The sequence below is a fragment of the Mandrillus leucophaeus genome, unplaced genomic scaffold, assembly GCF_000951045.1.
Source record: "Mandrillus leucophaeus isolate KB7577 unplaced genomic scaffold, Mleu.le_1.0 Scaffold114, whole genome shotgun sequence".
NCBI classification, from domain to species: Eukaryota; Metazoa; Chordata; class Mammalia; order Primates; family Cercopithecidae; genus Mandrillus; species Mandrillus leucophaeus.
The window spans coordinates 1,381,408-1,396,114 of record NW_012099654.1 but is presented as its reverse complement, the minus strand read 5'-3'; the positions used below and the strand labels follow the sequence as shown (position 1 = coordinate 1,396,114).

At 38.6% G+C, this 14,707-nt stretch overlaps 1 pseudogene; it reads left to right on the top strand.

Annotated features, from left to right (window-relative positions):
- Positions 1 to 11,762, top strand: part of LOC105551612 — a 29,432-nt pseudogene extending 17,670 nt beyond the window's left edge.
- Positions 11,763 to 14,707: the final 2,945 nt, after the last annotated feature.

Sequence of the window (14,707 nt, the reverse complement as noted above, 5' to 3'; positions counted from 1 at the left end):
TTGAAACTGAGTCTTGCTGTCACCCAGGCTGGACTGCAGTGGTGTGATCTCGGCTCATTGCACCCTCCGCCTCCTGAGTTCAAGCAATTCTCCTGGCTCAGTGTCCTGAGTAGCTGGGATTACAGCCATGTGCCACCATGCCCAGCTAGTTTTTGTATTTTTAGTAGAGATGGGGTTTCACGATGTTGGTCAGGCTGGTCTCAAGCTCCTGACCTCATGATCCACCCACCTCGGCCTCCCAAAGTGTTGGGATTACAGGCATGAGCCACCGCGCCTGGCTGGATTTTTTTAAAAATAGAGACAGGATCTTGCTATGTTGAACAGGCTGGTCTTGAACTTCTGGCCTGCAGCGATCCCTCACCCACACCTCAGCCTCTCAAAGTGCTAGGATAACAGGCATGAGCATTGCCACATCTGAGGTGCCTGGCCTCAAATTTCTCTCTCTGGAACTCCTATTTTGAATGTTGATCCCCAGGATCAAGCTTCTAATTTTCTTATTTTTTCTCCTCTATTGCCCATATCTTTGTCTTTTAGTTCTGTTTTCTAAAAGAGTTCCTCAACTTTATCATTCAACTTTTAAAACTTAGCTTTCTTACTCGTAATTTCCAAGAGCTCTTTCTTATTTTACAGTTACTTGTTTTCTGTATTATTCTGTTTTCCTTTCATGAATGCACTTTCTGTTCTTATCTAAGGATGTTATTTCTAGTTTTGTCTTTGAAGTGTTTATTTATTCCCTACCTTGTCTCTACTGCCTCTAAGTAGCCTTTTCTGTTTTGTTTTTGTTTTTTTTGGTTTGACTTTTGTGTCTGTCTTTCATGCAAGGAAACTTTTAAAAATGTCTACTGATTCTTGACTATCTGTTCTTATTTAAGAATGAAGCACTAGCCAGCTAAGTGACAAATCTGTGGGCTTGGGAGGGTTTTAAAAGCACTTATCTAAACATCTAGTAATACAGGTCCAAGGATATTTATGAAGAAAAGGAGACTGAATATTTAAAATAGGTACCATCCTTGGAAATTTTGAGTCTGGGGGTGACCTCTCCTCAGTCTCCTCTTGTCCTGAAATCTGTCACCCTCCTTGGTTCCACTGCAGTGTGTATGGCAGTAAGCTGGCTTTGTCAATGGGAGAAAATCAGATGTCAATATCTGTTAGAATTCTCTCTGGAGAATTGATGTCTGGAGAGAAGAATCTTACAATCTCCCTCCTGAAGGGTATAAACCTGGCTGCTGGCTTTTTTGCAGCTGAGATGAGGAGAACATTTGCATCATTCAATATTTTTACTCTGGATTCTAACCCCCATCATATATTAGAAACCTTCTGGTTCAGTTTTTCCTCCAAAATATTTGTAAAGAAGGGTTTTTGTCATTTTTTTTGGCTATGGGTGAGGACTAAATGCTTATTAAATATATTTTAAACGAATCTCTCTATTTTTATCAGTTGCCTCACCCCAACTAGTGCTCAAAGCCTGGGCACTAGTTTGAGAGTTCATACAGGGCAAAATCAGTTTGCTTCTTGGTGATTTCATTCTCTGCAGGTTCTTACATTTCACATTCTCTGCAGGTTTTTACATTTCACCTTTCTCTATTCTGCTAAGGCCAGAGTCCTCTAGCTGCTTTCTGTCATCATGTATTGTGATGTGCGCTTCTATTTCTCATCTCTTTCCTGACAGGGGAAAGGAGAGATAAGGTCTTTTCTCCATCACCTTAAGCTGAGAGTCTTCCAGGTTATTTTCATGTTTAAAGAATGCATGCTAATTCATAGCTAGCTTGTGCAGAACACGCCAGGAGAGCCTGGCCTAGCAGGACTGGGAGAACCCACAGGGATGAACAAATGCAGCTGGATTGAAAGACAAGAGCACAAAGCATGATTGAGCTGGGAAAGAGCTCTTTTCCAAACGGCCTATTCAAAAATGGGATGGGAACTGCAATTGGGTTGAGGTGCACTCAGTCAGCTATAGAGGAAGAAACAGATGTGAGATGCTCTGGCTGAGGCCGAGTCAAGGTGGAAGCAGCTTATTTGAACTCCTGTCCAAGCTATTCTAGTGGCCATGTCAGATCTGCCTTGATGCCACCTGTTCTCAGTATCTTCACACAAAGTAAGAAGCACAAGCAGTCGAATTCCAGTGTCAGCAAGTGGCCCTCTGTGTACCCTGCAGAAAAAGGCTCCCTACGGAAACGTTAAAGTCACACCTTTGCTCTAGCTCTACTTTGCCCTCATATTTTGTGGATCTTGTCCAACTTGAGCATTTTTCACCTGAAGGATTAAAATAGGGTGTGGTTTATGTGGGGGTAAAATGGCTACAGATTGATCATCATTAAAGCCAAGGAGAGACTTTTTTCATTCAAGCAAAGGGGAGACTTCAAAGTCTGAGAAAGCCAAGGAGGACACCAAATCTACAGACTAACTGTAGCAAAAGCACAGGCATGCTGCCCACACAGAAGCATTGGAAATGAGCGTGTTGCCAAGGTAGCTGGAAAGACCCCTTCTATTAGGTTGGCGCTAAAGTAATTGCGGTTTTTGCTATTAAAAGTCATACTTAAAAAAAGTAATACTTCCCTACTCCCCTTGGACTTCCCATGGTAATAGTGACACAATTTTTAAAACGATTTATCTGAACATCTAGTAATACAAGTCCGAGGGCATTTATGAGGACAAGGAGATGACTGAATATTTGAAATAGGTATCGTCCTTGGAAATCTGGAGCCTGGGGGTGGCCTCTCTTCAACCCCCTCTCATCCTAAGCCACATGGATGGTTGGTTGTCCCCACCCTTCCCTACACCTTCCCTCTGGCCCTGCTTTTAGGTCTTAAATGGATGAAATTTTCAGCACAGGTGACGCTTTTCCCTCTTGTCCCTCAGGGTAGTTTTTCTGTTGTCTTCGTTTGTTTTCCCCCATGGCTTGTATATTTCAAATAGAACAATTACGTGAGGATGATCAGCCTGGAAGCGCTTTCCAGAGCTGAGTATTTCCAGAACAGAAGTAAGCAGGCTTCTTTCATTCTAAAGTCTACTGTGATTTTTAACAGGATTTCCTTATTTCCTATCAGTTTGTTTATCAAAGACTCTAGCGTGGAGTTTATTTAGGAGAAACAAATGACTTTCTAGGTTCCACTACTTGGCTGAGAGGAATTCATGTTTTAGGAAGCCCCAGATGGGAAAACCTTGTTGTTTTCTTCTCTTAAATGATCTGTATTTTCCATTTTTTCTACTTGCTTTTATTTCCCACAATCCAGACTCGCCTTTTCTGCTTTGCCTATCCAACGATCTAAAACACTATGTAAAGATTGTGTCTTTACATAAGTCTTGTTGCTTCTTTTAAACATTAGCCATAATCCAAAAAAGAAAAAAGTCTTAGGACTATAGTCCTAACAACACAAATTTTAACCCTGACCAAAGCAATTTCTAGTTTAATTTAGATTATTTGAGCTGAATTTGCAGGGCGAAGTGGTCATGGGTAAAACTAACCATTAGTTACCTCAAGCTTGCAACAATGGCAAAGAAATGTCAAGCCATTAATTAAAATGACTCCCACTGCCCCTCCTGGAATCAAGTCGTTCCCAGTTAGTCAACATCTGTCACAATCCGTGTAAAAGGGCAGAACACACTGCACCCCAGCACATTAAGTTAGAACACAGAGGTCTTCGGTCACTGCCAGGGTAACTTGTCTGTGGCATGATAGTTGCCAAGTGAAACAGAGCCTTCTCTGTAGGGAGCCCTCCTGGGCTGAGGCTCCTTTTCTTCCCCTTTATTTCTTGCTAGGCTGGCAGGAGCCAGGCTGTGGCCTGCTGACTGCATCTGCCAGATGACTACAAATGTGTGAGTAAACCCATTCTCAAGACCAAGAGAACCTCTCAGCTGAACCAGGCCCAAGTTGCTCACCCGCTGAACTGCCAGTTAAATAAATGGTGGTTGTTTTAATCCACTAAATGCTGGGATGGTTTGTTACACACCAGTAGGAATCAATACAGTATACTTGTCGATCTAGGAATTCCTGTCTTGTCAAATCTGAGAAAATTCTCAGTCATTATCACTTCAAATATTACTTTTTTTCCCATTTTCTAGTCACTCATTCCAAAACTCCTAGTGGATGTCTTTTCTGTCATTTCTGGTTCTGTCTTTTGTGATCTTAAACTTTCATTCATTTTTTTTTCCATTTTTACTTCTGTGTTACATTTTGAGTCATTTCCTTAGTTCCAGTTTGCTTATTTTCTATTCAACCATTAAATATTTCTATTTAGTTTTGAGTTTCAGTGACTGTAAGTTTCATTTATAAAAGAACTATTTGGTTATTTTCTAAATCTGCATTTTGATTTTACATGTTTTTCTGTTTTTTAATTTGTGTTTTCTTTTGCCCTTGTAAATCATTTAAAATGTACTTATTTTATAATCATCTATGGCTTGATCTATACTTCTTGGGCATTACTTTTTCTGTTAATTTCATGATCTGACCTTCAAGGTGGGTTCCTCCTGTGGTTTGTCATTTTTAGTATGAGCTTATTTTCAGCAGAGATTTCTCCCCTCTGGTGAAGATCTGTATGCCTTGGGTTATGTGATTGTCACTTCACTGTGCCCGCCAGTTTGCTTCTGATGGAGTCCTACAGATATCACCAACTCTCAACCTGCTCTAATGTTTCTTGGTATTTCTGCCCACAGTGAAAATTCAGAGCTTATTTCAATGTAGGGCATGGGCTTGGCATGGGCTTTTTCTATATGACCTTTATTATTATTATTATTATTTTACACCTATAGCCTGAGGACACGGGAGCTTTTTTTCCTGATTTGTTTTTGCCAACACTGCAGCCCTCAGGAACTCAGATTTTGCAGAGTGCTCAATTCCAGTTGCCTTCCTTACTCACACCAGAGATGACATTTTATTGACCTGCAAGGGTGTTAAACTCCCAAGGGTGTTAAAATCCCTGGATCTCCAGGGCCTATCATTGGTCCAAACCCTGCAGAGGCTGCAGTGACATTAGCACCTACTTACTGCCCAGCCTCTGAGCTCCCTCTTTGTTTCTGGAATCTGGGGATTTCCCTTTTGCTCTGTCTATAGATGATCGTGCTGGACCCCTATTGACTCCAATAGGAATGGCACCAGGTTCAAGAGGCTAAAGAAGAGACCTGGAGCCAGAAAATGAGACATACGATTTGATTTGGGGGAACTTACGTACAGGGATGGACTGGTGGCAGTGGGCTGGATAGGAGAACCACAACTGCTTTCCAACAGCCTGTAGTTCATACAGCACCTTCACTTAGCACCCTCTCTCCAGCAACATCCATGTGGCAACCCCCATTTCCTAGGCTGAGTTATTGCTGTCAGATGTGTTTGCCATTCAGGCTGCTGTATAGAGTATGCTTAAGTTATTGCTGTCAGGTACATCCACCATATATATACATACACATGTACGTATATATGCACATACATGTATGTATGTGTGTACATATTTGTACTTATATACGTGTGTGTGTGTGTGTGTGTGTGTATATATATATATATATAAAAACCTTTTCTCTGTGTTTCTCTGTAATAGTAACTGAAGAGGGAATTCTTCTATATAATCTTAGTCCACTATATTGCTGGAAGTTCTCTTCTCCATACTTTTGAGATACGAATTTTACCTTTCAATATTATAAAACTATAACAAAGCTGTAAATTTTGGGAATTGGTATATGTTTGTTTTTAGAAAAATTGTTAGAAGCATCCCAATAGCAATGGGAGGCTTTAACATACTACCTTGAATCTGTACCAAATAAAGAAAGTAAAAATTAAGCACAAAAGAGGGATCTAATACTATAAACAAGGTAGATTTAATACATATGTATCAAACATAGTAACCTAGAAGCAATGAATATACATTTTCTGATGCTCACTTAACATTAACGACTTTTAAGAAAGCTTTAAATAGCAACAGATAGAGTTGAGTTGCTTTGGCCTATTGCTAAAGGCATCTAACCCACCTGCTTTGTGGGAGGTCATCTGCTTTGAACCTCAACTGTATCCAAGTCAGATTTAAACTCTGTGGGCCATTGGAATTGTCCTCTGAATCATCTCCAACTCTGCAGGATACATAATAGAGCCACTTTGTTGTTCTGGAATTTAAAGACAGGGTCTTATTCAACTTTGGCTATTTTTGTGCAGTCCATGGATCCTTGAAACAGGACATTCTACTTTACCAATATCTGAGTCATAGAAGACCTATATATATATATACCTACCAGGTGGCTACTACCCAGTAACTCCTACCAATACCATGACATTTGTTTTGAAAACCTTAGCTTATTGCAATATTGCTTATAATTATGAAACATTAGAAACAACTGAAATGCCTATCAAAGAGAGAATTTATAAATAAAATGTAACATATTCACATTCTATTTTGATATGAATTACCGTAATATTCTATTAGGATATGAATTGTTATAATGGCCATTAGAAGGAATGGATTGTTCCCATATATAACATAATATATCCATGCATAAAGTATCTATACAATACCAACACATAACATCATGTAAAGAAACGAGATTCATGGAATAAAATATACATATCATTTATATAAATTTTAAAAACACAGAAATAATACACTATATTGTTTAAGACCATATATGTATGTAAAATTAATACCAGTAGACTGATTTGGATATATACTAAATTCATGCTACTTGCTTCTGGAGGTTGCAGTAAAGAACTGGAACTGTGGCTGGGGACATCACTTTTATCTGTTTTATTTAGTTCATTTTTTATAAACAATCCTTGAGGCAAATAATGAGAAGCTGTTAATAAATGTCTATTAGTCTTTTTGCATATTGGTTGCATTTCTCTTTTTGATGACTTTATTGAGTATAATTGATGTACAGTAAACTGCACATATTTAAAGCACACATGGGATAAGTTTTGACAAGTGTATATACCCATGGAACCTTTACCACAGTCAAGACAATGAACATTTGTTACCTCCAACAGTTTTCTCAGGCCCTTTTGTAATCCATTTTTTCCTTGGACAACCACTGATTTGTTTTCTATCACTATAGATTAGTTTTATATAAACTCATCTATTTATATAAATCCCATTTATATAAATGGCATCCCATAGTAGGTACTCTTCTGGTTGTGGGGGGATGTCTATCTGCCTTAATTCAGTAATTTCTCGAGATAAAAACAATTTTAAAAATCTCAGAACTGCTGAAAACAATCTGGGGCATATAATCTGTGATTATATTCCCCCCTTTCAGAAAGGGGGAAAGGAGGGAATCTGTGGAAAGCAGGTACCATTTGGGATAGATTGCCAAGCAGGAAGAATAAGCACACTTATTATAATGGCTTCCACATTCCCCAAATTATTTCCTTCATGTAATCTTTTTTTTTTCATTTTGTGACAGTGTCTGAAACTGCACAGATGAGAGTCTTTTGGATAAGTAAGCTACCCATTTAAAAACAGACGCTTTGCTCAGAATTTACTCATGGCAGCTGGTTCAAGTAGAAGCTTGTCATCCTAACCCTCACCCAAACTTAGCTTCATTAAGGAAATGCGTGTTTGGATCATAAGCGAGAGGAGCTAAGATGTATTGAGGCATGGAGAATTGGGGACTGTAGGAAGATCTGAGAAGGCAGCACCCTAGGAGACTTCGGGGGACAATAGGATATCGGGAAGCAGGACCCAAGGAGGTAGGGAGGGCCAGAAAAGAATGTGAGAAGACACCCAGAGTTAATAGCCATCCCTTTCCTAATATTCCCTATGGGCGGCTCCCTGATGAGAAACTGGAGGAAGAAATTCCCATCTTCTTGCATCTTCTATTCTCAACATCAGAAAACTCCTATTCTTGAAATTCCACCTCATATCATTATTGCTCTGTAGATTAAACTGGCTCTTGTTTGCTAGGCTTAGAGTCCAAATACAAGATATAACATTGATTCTGTGGAGAAACGTGCCCAAATACCAAATAATTGATCTACAAAGAAATTCTGAAACATAACCTGTTATACGCCAGGGATTTCTTACATGTGTAAATCTTTGTAACAATGAACTATGTTCTAATAGAAATATTTTCACAGATATAATTCTTAATCTATAGCCAATATCAGTCATTAAAACATACTGTTCAGTCTTGGGGCCCATAGGTGAAAGATGTTGTGAAGACATTGGAAAGGAGCCAGGGGAGACAAAGTAACTCATGAAAGGTTTTGAAAAATAGCCCTTCAGGGAAATGTCTACATTCATTCCGAGGAGAGAGGTGTGAGTATCAGTCTTCAAACTGTAAAAGGATGTTACATTATTGACATCAAGTCTTTTTTTCTTCTTGTCCACAGAGGGCAATATGAGAGGAAATGAGTTTAAACTGCAGCAGAGGGGATTTAGGCTAGTCAGGTGTCCCCAGCTTGAAGATGAGAGGTGCATTCTCAAGCTCCCAAGCCTCATTCTCATAAGGGAGTAGGTCCTTCTTGAGGATTTTTTTTTTTTTTTTTTGGCCCTCTGATCAGTGGCAGGCCAAGTTCACACAGCCCTGGTCTGCTTGAAGTTGTTTGCATACATTAGTATTTGCGAAACTAAGTTCTGTCCAAGAACAGAAAATGTTTCATGGCTACATGGAGGGTAAAGAAAACGTGAAGTTGCCTCATACGAGAAGAATCCAGACATGAGAAATCTCAGCCTTTGGTCCATCATTTTGTCAATCTGCTCAAAAGAGCATGGATTCACAGGAGAAGTGTCCAGGAGGAGGGTGGTGCCAGCCCCACTGCTCCGAGGGCAGTTGGACCACATCTCAGGCACTGGGTCGAGGTCTTGGCAGTCAGGATGTCTCCAGGGGCTGTTGAGAAATTGGAGTGCCTCCAGAGGGGAGCAACGGGGACAGAGGAATCTGGAAACTGGGTCAAAGAAGGAGCAGTTGAAGGAACCACATGTGTTGGCCTGAGGAAGATAAGTTGCAGTGGGGACGAGAAGCCGTTTTCAAATATTTGAAGTGCTGTCAGGTGGAAGAGCAGTGAAAATTGTGTGGCTCCAAGCGGTAAACCCGGGACCCATGAGTACGGGTCACAGGGACGGTGTCTGCTGAAAAGAAGGAAGCATTTTATAATCATTAAAGATGTTCAAAGTAGATGGTGGTACTTCGTGATATAGAAAATGTTGGTATGAAGACTAGATATATATAAAAATGTTGGAGGAAGAATTTTTGAGCTTTTTTTTTTTGTCTCACCAAGCAAACGAAACTTTTTGGAGAGAGATGACCTAGCAAAAGATTTTTTCTCTTGGTGATCGGGAAAGGCAGTCTTTGCAGACCGAACCACTAGAGGGAGTCAGGGCAGCAGCGTTGCAAGGCCGCCGTCCATTCTCTTCACCGAAGCAGCAACTGACACCCAGGCCTGGCTCTCCGGTTCTAAGTTCCCCTGATTTCAATATCACCCCCATGAATCTTTCTGAAATGTTTACATCTGATTAAATTCTTTAATGTCTGAGAGACCTCTGTGTGTAGAGAGGCACAATCACTGCTATTTGTTGTCTGTTTACATCTTTATTTATTAATTATATAATAAACAGTATTCTCCTTAAAATTCAAATACTCCTAAAATGACTAAAAATGAAAACTTATGCATTTAACAAATGTGACATTTTCCAAATGTTTAAATATTAGTTTATAAACTAAATGAATTATCCTAAATATATGTAATATATAGTATATAATATATACTTCTAAAATCACAAATATCCTATATCTAAGTCTTTTAAATGCTACAAATGCCTTAAAAGCAGAAACACACAAATGAATAATCACTATGATACATATACAAAGTGATACATACACAAAGTGATGAAATATAGCTAAAAAGGTTTCCAAGCAAAGTGTTGAAGGTACCACCTGGTTTCTTCTTGGTGCTTATAGTAAAATGCAAGAGGAGAGTGATAAATTGAGGGAAGAACTGTTAAACAAAAAGGAATCAGGACTTGATGATTCTGAAAATTCTCAGTCTCTCCAGATGGCAAAAGATGTTAAAATTAAGAAATTACTTTTGAACATGTGGCACAGAGATAAGTCCTGGCCTAGAGAAAAAGCTAAGTAGTGATTGTACAAGCTTTTGTTAAAATCTCAGGAAGATTAAGGGATCAGAGTAGCATGCAGTCATACAAAGGGCCCTCTCCAGAGATTAATTGTGTATCTCACGGAACCTCTTAAATAACAGGGCCTTTTGGAAGCTTAATTGAGTTATCTTTCAACCTTCTCAGCAGGAACTCAAGGTAGAGGAGGGCCTAAGTCCAAAAGAACCTTGGATGTGGCCTTTGTGTAAAGGGAAATTTACTGGAGACCCACAAAGTATTTAAGAAAAGTATTTCAGCAAAAACACTGCCAACTTAAACTGAAAGGGACAGAAAGAGTACAAAATGAAAGGAGGCTGTTAGATCTCCAAAATTCTACTGGCAGGAAGCAAAATGATAAAACTACTCAGCTGCAAACATGTGCTACTTTTCATGAAAAAAGGAAAGATGACTCAGAGGGTGGAACTAAGAGCTATGGTGAATTATTCCCAACCCTTGAAATCTAATCAAAGAATTCTGACTGAAGTTTGCTAGGTTGGATTTTAAAACTACTTTGGACTGTAACTCCTTTTTATCTTCCATTGCCCACCTCTCCTTCTCTTTTTAACTAGAAATGTCAGTAACTATTTTACTATATTCATTCCTTCGTTGTGCATTAGGAGCAAGATGATTTGTCTTTAGTTTTATAGATTGAGAGGAACTGTGCTCAAGGAGCCCCATGCATACCTGGACCTGATTTAAATGATGAGATGCTGGACTTCAAGCAGATGCTGTCATGATATGAGGTTCTCAGGGACCTTGGGAAATAGTAAATGTATTTTGCATGTGAGAGGGACACAAATCATTGGAGGCCAAAGGGGTGAACCGAGGACAGATGCTAGGGTAGCTCCCACAATCCCCACCTCCTGGTTTCACCCTTGTGGGATCTCTCCATGAGTGTGGATGGAACCTGTGATTTGCTTCTAACTAGTAGAATTTGGCAAAAATGATGAGATATATGTGATTATGTTTACATGATTATATTATATAAGATTCTGAGTACATTGAGCTGCATAGAGAGAGCACGGGGGCAAGTGAGAGCCAGGTGGGCACTGGACAACCCTCTGCCTCACTGAGGAAAAATAACTAAACAAGGGCAAAAGAGATCCATGGAACCTGAGAGGCAAAGTGTTATTATATGCATTATTTGGCAAACTTGTCAGGAGGCGCATAAGAAGAAGCACCCAGATGGTTCAGTCAACTTCTCAGTTTTCTGGGAAGTGCTCAGAGAGGTGCAAGACCATGTCTGCTAAAGAGAAAGGGAAATTTGAAGACATGGCAAAGGCGAACAAGGCTCGTTATGAAAGACAAACGAAAACCTATATCCCTCCTAAAGATCCCCTTTAGGACAAAAAAGTAGTTCAAGGATCCCAATGCACCCAGGAGGCATTCTTTGGCCGTTTTCTTGTTCTGTTCTGAGTATTGCCCAAAAATCAAAGGAGAACATCCTGGCCTATCCATTGGTGAGTTGTAAAGAAATTGGGAGAGATGTGGAAGGGCACTGCCGCAGATAATAAGCAGCCTTATGAAAAGAAGGCTGTGAAGCTGAAGGAAAAATATGAAAAGGATATTGCTGCATACTGAGCTAAAGGAAAGCCTGATGCAGCAAAAAAGGGAGTTGTCAAGGCTGAAAAAAAGCAAGAAAAGGAAGAAGAGGAAGATGAAGGTGATGATGATGATGATGATGATAATGAGTAAGTTGGTTCTAGCACAGTTTTTTTTTTTTCTTGTCTAGAAAACATTTAAACCCCTGTTAACAACTCCTTTTAAAGAGAGACATTGAGATGTAAGGCTGTGTAACATTTGTTTTTAAACTGTGCAGTGTCTTTTTTGTATAGTTAACACACTACTGAATGTGGCTTTAGATAGCACTGTCCTGGTGTATTTTCAATAGGCACTAACCTTGCCTGATACAGTATGGGGATTGTAAACTGGCAAGGAAATTTAAAGCAGGTTCTTCTTGGTGCACGGCACAAATTAGTATACATGAGGATGGTAGATTTTTTTATTTTCACTTGTCTCTGATGCAGCTTATATGAAATAATTGTTTTTTTTTAAGTGAATACCACTCTGTAATTGCAAAAAAAAAATTGCAGCTGTTTTGTTGACATTCTGAATTCTGAATGCTTCTAAATAAATACAATTTTTTTATTAGTAAACAAAAATGTTCTAATCCATCTTTCCAGAAGATTCTGTCTCGCTTGCTGACTTTGAAAAAGCAAGTGGCCATATGAAGAGGGCCATATAGCATAGGAGCTGAAGGCAGCCTCCAACTGACAGCAAGAAAATGAGGTCCTCAATCTGACAACCTGCAAGAAAAGTGAATGCTGTAAAAGCCACATGAGCTTGGGAGCAGATCTGACCCTAGCCAAATCTCTGAAGTCCACAGGCAGGAAATGAAGACCAGAAAAAGGCTATTGTCTCATGAATATAAGCCAGACTCCACAGAAGCTGGAGTCCTTCATTATGGAGCTAAACACACACTTAGGAGTCAGAAACACACACTTAGGAGTCAGAAAAACTCAAGGAGAATTCAGGGAAGTAGAGAAATTGCAAGCTCAGATGCTGCTTCATACCAAAGAAGCAAGTCAGCAGATCAGCAACAATGTGTATCAGCTCCAAAATAACTTACACAGGTACCAAGACAAGACATTATATACACTTATATGGTCAAATACTTTAAAACTGTTGACAAACTTGCTACAATTGTCTCATTTGTCTTTTAACCTTAATATCACAGGTCAAGTTTGTAATCTCAAAAGTTCACCCTGGCTGCTGTATGGAGTATTCTCTTATCTGCTCATATTACATTGTGCTTATTCATTCATCAGTTAATGGAAATTTGGGTTGTTTCCTGATTTTGACTGTAATGAATAATGTTGCTGTAAACATTTGTGTACAGTTTTGTGTGGACATGCTTTTCTTTCTCTTGGGTAGGTTCCTATGAATGGAATCACTAGATTGTATGGTAAATGTATGTTTAACTTTTAAAGAAACTGTCAAACCGTTTTCTAACATGAACGGGCCATTTTACATTCTTATCAACAGTATATGAGGGTTTCCATTTTTCCACATCCTCACCAACATTTGGTGTTGTCTCTCTTTTACATCATAACTATTTTAGTGGGGATGTAGTGATATCTTATTGTGGATTTAATTTGTGTCTCCCTAATGACTAATGATATTGTGCATCTTTCCATATGCTTGTTAGCCATTTATGTACCTTCTATAGTGAAATGGCTATTCAAATCTTTTGCCCATTTAAAAATCGACTTGTTTTTCTTATTAGTCAGTTGTAAGAGTTTTTTCTTTATTCTGTACAAAAGTTCTTTATCAAGTCTATGATTTTTAAATATTTTCTCGGCCTAGAGCTTGTCTTTAAACATTTTTTTCTTAATGATCTTTTGAAGTGCAAAAGTTTCATTTTGATGAAGTCTAATGTCTTATTTCTTCCTTTAACTGTCATGATTTTTGTGTCATATCTAAGAACTTTACCCAACTCAAAGTTACCAAGGTATTTTCTTCCAGAAGTTTTGTAGTTTTAACTCATATGTAGGCCTGTGATTAATTTTTAATTCATTTTTTGCCTATGATGTGAGAGAAGGGCCTAAGTTCATATTCGTACATGTGGATGTGCAATAGTCCCAGGATCACTTGCTGAGAAAAGACTATCCTTTCCCCATTGATTTTCTTTTTGGCACCTTTGTCAAAAATCAATTGACCATCAATGCAAGGGTTTATATCTGAACTCTCAGTTCTTCTCCATTCATCTCTAAGGATATGTCTATGCTTACATCAGTATCACAGTGTATTGATTCATGGGGCTTTGTAGTAAATTTTGAAACTGGGTGATAGAAGTCTTTCGATTTTGTTCTTATTTTTCAAAATAGTTTTGGCTATACTTTGCATTTTGATATAAATTTTAGGATCTGTGTGTGAAGTTTTACAAAAATGCTTGCTAGGATTTTGATAGGAATTATGTTGGATCTATAGATCTATTTGAGGGGGGAATTGCCATCTTGACAAGCTTGAGTCTTCCACTCCGTGGATAGGGAATGTCTCCATTTATTTGAATCTTCATTACTTTTTCTTAGTAATGTTTCACAATTTTTAGTGTACAAGTCTTAAACTTTTATTACATTTATTCCTGTTTATTCTTTTTGATGCTTTGTGAATGGATTTTTTTTTTAATTTTATTTTTTGGGTTTGCCATTGCTAATATATAGAAATACAATAGATTTTTAAAATACTGATCTTAGATCCTGCAGCTTTGCTAAACTGTTCGATGAGTTCTAGATATCTTGTGTATAGATTCCTTGGTGTTTTCTATACACAGGATTATGCCATCTGCAAATAGAAGCAGTTTTAATTCTTCCTTTACTCTCAGTCTGCTTTTAATGAGCTATTATGTCTTCTGTTCTGCATTGGTCAAACCCTCACCTGGATCACAGTATTTATTACCGACCATCACAGTTTCCTTGAGGAAATGAAAAAAAGTAAAAAGATAAAGTAACTATTCCCATAATCCCTATATTCAGACACAATATTTATGAGCATGTGGGGTAAATTCTTCCAGACACTCTTGCTAGAGGCCGTGTAGCAGAGCTTATGATGCACTGAGCCACATCCTTCAGCCACCAGAT